Below are 7,575 nucleotides of genomic sequence, written 5' to 3'. Positions count from 1 at the left end.
CTGTCCCTCCTCTGCAGGTATTCAATTGGAGAGGAATCCTGAAGCAGTACTCTTATGACTTATGCACTTTTCAGTATGCATGTTATACTTCAAAGAAAAGGTTATCCAAAAATGTAGATGAATCTGAAGGCCTCTTTCCAATGAATTTATGATTGAATGAATTTATGGTGCTGTGACTGTCTTAAGTAAAGCATTTCAGTAGAGAACAGAAATCTGGACATAAAATTTTTAAAATGTGAACAACGTGAGCTCAGCTTTTTACCAATTAGCTGTGACCTTTAACCAAATACCTAATATCTAAGGAACTCCATTTTCTTATACTTACATAAAGGATGACCAAAAACTAAGGCAAATGTTTCAATTTTTAAAAAATCATTACACTAACATTAGACATTGCCATTAACCCCACACACAAACTCAAAACATCTGCTTACTTCAAACGCGTACCCCTTCATCCTTGCTGCTTTCTGAAGCAGTTCTGGAAGTCCTCTTCTTGAATGTCTTTACAAAGTATGTTCAAAAATCCTGTGAAGGCTGCTGTCAATTGGCACCCAATGAAAAGGCACACTTCCAAAAACATTATGGCGTGTCCTCACCCACCCTATTCGAGGGATCTGGCATCATGCAACTCTGGCTCTTCCCCAAAATCAAAATGATCATAAAAGGTAAATGTTTTGAATCATTTCAGGACATCAAGGCAACCACAAGGCAATGAAAGATACAAAAGAGAACTTCCAGAACTGCTTCAGAAATTCGCAGGGACAATGGGCTAAGTGTGTTTGAAGTGAGAGGAAGTACGGGGAGGATTAATAGCAACGTGTCTTTTACTGTAATACAATTTTGATTGTTGGTTTTGAGGCAGGGTCTCACCATGTGATGCAGGCTGGCCTCAAAGTCATGGCACTCCTCCTTCATCAGCCTCCCAAGTGCTAGGATTACAGCCATGCGCTACCATGCCAAGCACTATAATGCAATTTTGAAATTTAAACATTCACCGTTTTTTTATCACATCTGATATTCAGAGGTTTCATCAGTTTCAATTTCCTTTAATGCACCTCAGACTCTAAAATTCTATGGTTATTGTTATAAACATTTCACTAAACTGCTGGTTTACAAAAGCATGTCCAGGAGACGTGCTCACAGAATCAAGTGAGACATTTGCGATTTGCCAGCTGTACTTCTAATGACAAGCATGACTTATTCTCATAATTGAGTTCTAGAACTTTCCTGAAATCTCTTTATGCCATTAATTTGCTTAGGGAGCCATTCTGTTACTAATAAAAAGTTGCGATTAAATAGCTTTACTGTACTCTGTAAATATCGTTTAGCAGGCTCTTTCCAAAAGATTGTTCTCCCTTGCCTTGCTTTTATCGTCTCCTTCCCACAACATCTTTTATTCCCCTCTGAGAAAGCGCCTGACCCTCTAGCTTTATTCCTCTACTTGAAAAGCACATAAAACTTTTTAATTTAAAAATCATTACTCTCTGGATCTGCCTATGAATCTTTATTTGAAACAGAGAAATAATGGAAGTTATTTTGAGTTTTTGACAAAGATTGTAAATTCTTTAATTCCTTTTTTCCATAAACCATTTCCTTTATGGGCCTAGTTCAGGGATTAATGGATCATCAGGCACAAACTGTTTCTTGCCTCTGGATCAGTGTTTTGCCCCCGAAGTTTAATCGATGGAAAGTCCTGATGTTATTAACAGTTAGGACAGACGAGTTTTTTTAAAAGTTTTATAGGCATCTCTCCCTAATTAAGAATCTTTAGAGACATCCTGAGGCTATTTAAGGTTTTGTTTGATATTTTGGGTGTTTTCATTTGTTTGTTTTAGGTTTTAAAAAATAGATTTTAGTGTGTATGTATATTTAAGAAATACAACACAACTTTATGGGATATGTATAAATACTAAAATGTTTTACTATAGTGAAGCAGATTAATGTATCCAAGATACCGTGTAGTTGTCCTTTTTAGATTGTTTTTGTGACAAAGGCAGCTAAAATTCACTCAGTTAGAAGGAATCTCATATGCAGTGCAATTGTATTACCTATAGTCCTTTAAGACTATTTTGAAGTATGACAAAACTTCTATACTTTAAATCAATTATTTTCATATATTCTTCCTACTCTGTTACTACTTTTTTATTCTCTTTTCTTTTCAGTTTTTATCAGCCCATGTTTGCAGTACATAATGATTGCATTCCTGGTGGGGAGTTGGTGCATGTATGTAACACATCTCAACTCTCTCTTCATCCCTTCCTCCTCTCCTTCTTCCTCCTTCCACTTTCTTGAAGAATCTGATGTTAGCAGTTTCTTCCTGAGCTTCTGGGAATTTGGACAATGGATGGTGAAATCATCTATATTTGTCTTTTAATTTTTTATCATCCCCCTATTTTTTTAGAGACAGCACTTGGTCACTCCATTTCTAAGAATTTACACTTAACACAACCAACCAATGGGAAACCACATTACATGCATAGCAAATTAGTTGCTAATGTGTTTTCATGATATGTTGCCTTTTTTTTCCCCACTGATAAATGTAGCATATTCCCAACAAAAATACAAACAGGTGTTTCCCTCCCCTAGCAACATTTCAACCAAGAACTGGATATGAAAATTCTAAAATATAAGAATAACTAGATACACAAACAAAACAATCAAGAAAACTCTGAAAAAAAAGAGCAATGAATGGGAACAAGTTCTACCAATTTTTTTTTGTCTTTTTGAGACAGGGTCTTGCTATGCAGTTCAGGCTGGCCTTGAGCTCACTTTATAGCCCAGGCTGGCCTCAAACTCACAATGATCATCCTGCCTCAGCCTCCCAAGGGCTGGGATTACAGGCGTGTACCACTACACCCGGCAACCCTACCAATTATTAAGATGCTTTCTCAAGACAGCTTGTATTACACAGGTATAATGGGCTTCATTTGTCAAGATTAACAGGGTATATGCCTTCACTTGGAGTTTCTGTCTGGGACTGAGATCATAAAAAGGAAAATACTACCATCCCCCTGGCATTCATAGATCCACCATCTAGCCCCAGAGTAAGTGCTCTTGAGAGATGTACCAAGACAGATCATGTTTGAGGTCTTGCTGATACAAGTATCCAAAATTTTAAAAAAGGTCCAATTCATATAAAGCATGTTCTAGGCCTGCAGTGGAATTAAATTAAAAATCAAGAGCAAAATGGTATCAGAAATTCTCAAATACTTTTTTGTTTTGTTTTGTTTTGCTTTGTTTTGTTTTTCTCCAGTACCGGGAACTGAACTCACGACCTTGCGCTTGCCAGGCAGGCGCTTTTGCCGCTGAGCTAAATCCCCAGCCCCAGAAATTCTCAAATACTTAGAGAGAAAGGGACGTAATAAATCCACAGAGCCAAGAAGAATTCAGAAGAGAAATTAGAAAATATTTTTAACTGAATAGAAATGAAAACAATGAATCAAACCTTGCAGGGCGGAGTCAACGCATTACTTAGGAGAAAATTCACTGGCCCTGTCTTAGTTACTTTTCACTCACCGGGCAGACTACCTGACACCCACAACTTACAGCAGGACAGGTTCATTCTGGCTCACGGTTTCAGGCCACAGGCAGCGGGCTGCAACGCAGAAAGGGCATGTCCAAAGAAGGGTCCGGCAGAGAGAAGCTGCTCGCATCACCGCAGCCAGCAAGCTGAGGGTAAAGGGAGGGGCCAAGGAGGGAAAGATCTACTTCCAGGTCACCCCGCCAGTGACCCGCCTCTTCTGACCAGCCGTAGCCCCTAACAGCACAATCAGCTCTGAACGTTCCAGTTTCAACATCTCTCTCAATTTCTTAGATCTCTGCACCAAAAAAATTTGAAGCCTAAAAAGCAAGGATTCACTGTGAAAGATAGCATGTCACATTGTTCTCCAAGTAGATATAGGTTTCTATTTCCTTTCTCAAAGTTATACACTCAACAAAAGAAATTGAAGAGACCTTGAAAAGAGATGCCCATAGGTCACTTCAGAAAGGTAATTACCTCTCTTTCTTAAAAATATCCAGAAGTTTACCCAGGCCTCTGCTGGTAGTAGGCTATGCTACCTGCAGCCCTCAAGCCTGTTACACTCTTCTACTGTCTTTTTCCACACTATTTTTTTTTTTTAGAAAAATCACCTTTTCTTTTCTTCTCCAAACAGTTTCCTTCTTATAATTTTAAGTACATTCTTCTCACTCTTCTCCTTCCAAAGAGTGACCCCTTTAAAAAGCTAGCATCTACTTCTGCGTTTTTTTAGAGATCTCTTCAAGAAAGACACAGGATTCAAGGTCATGTTTCCTTTGGAACCTGTCCCTAAGGTCAGAAGCAAAATGCTCTATATCCCTATATCAGAATTGGTAAATATCATCTACAGGAAAAACAAGGCTTACCCCACAAGCATGCCCTGCCTCCTCGGGTCAGCTGGTATCTAGGCAAATGGTGACAACCACCAGCACAGAGGACCCTGGCCACCATAACCTGCTCTGTCAGGGTCACCATGCTAAGCATTGGAAACACCAACAGGTCCAGAGCAGTGCAGAGTGTACCCCACAAAACCATCTCATCACCCTCTATTCAGTGCTTTCAGGCTTATAAGCATCTTCACAAATACTACATGTGATCTTTGCATTAACATGCTGAGGAAGGCAGGAAATGAAAATGGATTTTCTCCCCAGCTTTAATAGACAAAGTTTTAGAAGGTGAAGAACAAGAACCCTGTTTCCTTTCCTCTAAGTCCAGATCCTCACTTCCAGCCTGTTCCTGTAGCCTCAGTCTTAATCCTGAAGTATCCCACAATAATTCCCAGGTCTGATTCTTTCCCATAATTCCATTACTACAGGAACATGCATGTGTCGAAGTGTCAGAGCGCAAATGCCAGGTGCATGTCAGTAGCAGAAGTGTCGAAAGTGTGGTTTTGAGAAAGTCATTGGTCAAGCAAATGGGTCTTGGCAAGGAAAGATATGATACTACTTGGGCTCTGTCTTTCATCTCAGGTCATGATTTTGATGTTCCTCTTTGTTCAGGCCTGCAGAGTGCGCCTGTACAGCTATCCAGTGAGGAAGCAAGCCTGCCCTTACAAGTGAAGTCATTTTCTGAAATGCTGTAGGGAGTCTCTTAGCTGCCCTCACCTTACACACACACACACACACACACACACACTCACTCACACACACACACACACACACACACACACACGCACTGGCTAATTCCCAGATGCCATTTCTTCCTGAGCTAATCCAAAAGCAGGTTCTCAGCATGACCATTGTTATTTCTCACCACTGCCGTGATTGAGTCTAAGAATGTCTTTAACAAGAAACATTGTCCTAGACCTGAAGAGCTGCAATCTGCGTAATTCCTAGAGTGGCTACTAAGTGCTTTGGTCTGTCTTCACACTTGTCCTTGCCAGAGCATCACTGGCAAAGGAAATGCACTGCAGGGTGGGCACACTCATCAGAGCTTGTGGCAAGGTGATATCTGAATTTCAGAATTACTCACCCCAGCAATTAAAAACGAGTGTTTCTCTTGTGTCTAGTATATGCAGGGTTAAAACTTGCAACATACGCAGATTTTTACCTGAAGTAGCTGACAGTATAGCTGGACATAGGAGACACTGCAATGGACCTAACATCGCGAAGAACTATAGTAGCCGCTTTAACTCCAAAATGAGTGGAAAGGAGCATAAGTCTTGTGAAAGCTCAGGGAAAGGGCCTGGTGCTCACACAGAACTCACTGGCTACCTTTACTCCTCACTCAGCCTTCAGCAGGGCTATGTGAGGCCAAAGAGCACTTCCATCTGCATTCTTCCTGTGGGGGAAGAAATGGAGGCGAGGAGGTATGGAACTTGCCTAAATCACACACCCACTGCCCAGGTGCCCTGACACAAGAATGCTAACTCTTAACCACAATTCTAGGGGAAGAAACCACCACTGCTTCCTCAACATGCAGATGACCAGGGAAGGACCCATCCAAAACCACCGAGGGAAAGACCAGTGTGGCAACGGACTCGGCAAACTGGAGTCTACGATGCAACACTGCAGAGGCTGTCCAGGCAGCGGGGTGGCTTGGCCCGTCCAATTCCAGGGACCAGAGTGACTCAAAAAGAGACACAGCATGGGAAAGGAACTGAGGCACCAACAGCAATAAATGGAAAAGCCAGTATCCTCCAGGGCAATTGTCAGAGGGCACACTGGCTCAGTGGGACAAATATCTTAACAGGCACTGAGGTACCAGGATATACAGGAGGGACCCTCAAAGAGGCACATCGTGGGACATGAGGCAATTGACTTAGATGAGAAAAGCAGGGTTGTTTTTCTGAGGGCCCAGGCAGCAAAGGTCTAGGCAGTGATGGCGAACCTTTTAGAGCTTTCAATGATAACAAAGAGGCAGCTGGGGCACATGTGCTATAGTTTCACCACCACTGGCCCAGAATAACCCATATCAGAGCAGAGCAGTCACTGTGGGGAAAGAGGCAGCTGCCAGAAGAATGGCCATCTGGGGAGGCGGCCTCGTTATCCAGAGTCATGGCATAAACTAGGGGCACCAAGCCGCACAACTGATAGGAGAGGGTTCTGGATTCACGTGAGTCAGGCGCACTCTGCAGGCCTGAACAAAGAAGAACATCAAAACCATGACCTAAGATAAAAGACAGAGCCCAAGTAGTATCATATCTTTCCTGCCAAGGCCCTGACATCTCTCCTGTCTGGGTCAGAATTGAGCAAAAAGCCGAAGATGAAACTGATCCGAAAAGTAAGGACCAAGGACCGCTACGTATGGATTGATGAGGCTTCAGAAGGTGGAATCAAAGAGCACCTATAGTCATTTCAGTCTGTCACTCAGCAAATATTTACTGAGTCCCTGCTATACCTGTGGACCACTCCAAGTGGCAGAGAATCAGACAGATAGGTCTCTGTTTCCTTGGCACTTACCTTCCAGAAGGAGCATAGCTACATAAGTTAACATGGGCAAGAGTTTTCTAGGAAAAAAGGAATGGCTTTGCAGAGGCCAGAGGCAGGAGAGGTCTGGGTGGTTTGGAAGAGAAATGATTAGTCTGATTGTAGCCAAAGCTCTGTGTAACTGAGTCAAGCTTACATGCAGAATCACCAAAATGTCATATGTTTGAGATAGAAGAGTCCACCGACCATTTACTGTGGTCCCTCCAATTTGCAGGGGAGAACTCTGATCCCAGAGAAATGAGGTGAGTAGAAGCTTGGAATACACAGGTCTTGGTGAGGATGGGCCCTCGGCCATCACTTTAGACAGGAATCTTCCACATCATCCCTCCATTGGATCTTGGGTGTTTAAATCCACTCACATGGTGCAGATTCCAGGTCACAGGTGCAAGGTCCAGGCCTCCTCTCTCCCTCTGATCCATAACCCTGGGCAAGCCCCTGGGCCTCCCAGGATTGATGTTAATGCTTCCAATTCTGAAATCCTTTAATGCTTTCAAGGTTAAAGCACCCTAGCTCAGTTCCCAGTAATGAACATTCAGCGACATCAGAGAGACACAGGAAATGTGGAAGGTGGCAGGAAAGCAAGCAACAGGATCTAGGTTCTTGTCCTAACACTGGGCCCTGCCGTAGCCT

Source organism: Chinchilla lanigera, unplaced genomic scaffold (assembly GCF_000276665.1).
Source record: "Chinchilla lanigera isolate Chin_1 unplaced genomic scaffold, ChiLan1.0 scaffold00087, whole genome shotgun sequence".
NCBI lineage: Eukaryota > Metazoa > Chordata > Mammalia > Rodentia > Chinchillidae > Chinchilla > Chinchilla lanigera.
Note: the sequence above shows the minus strand (reverse complement) of the source record.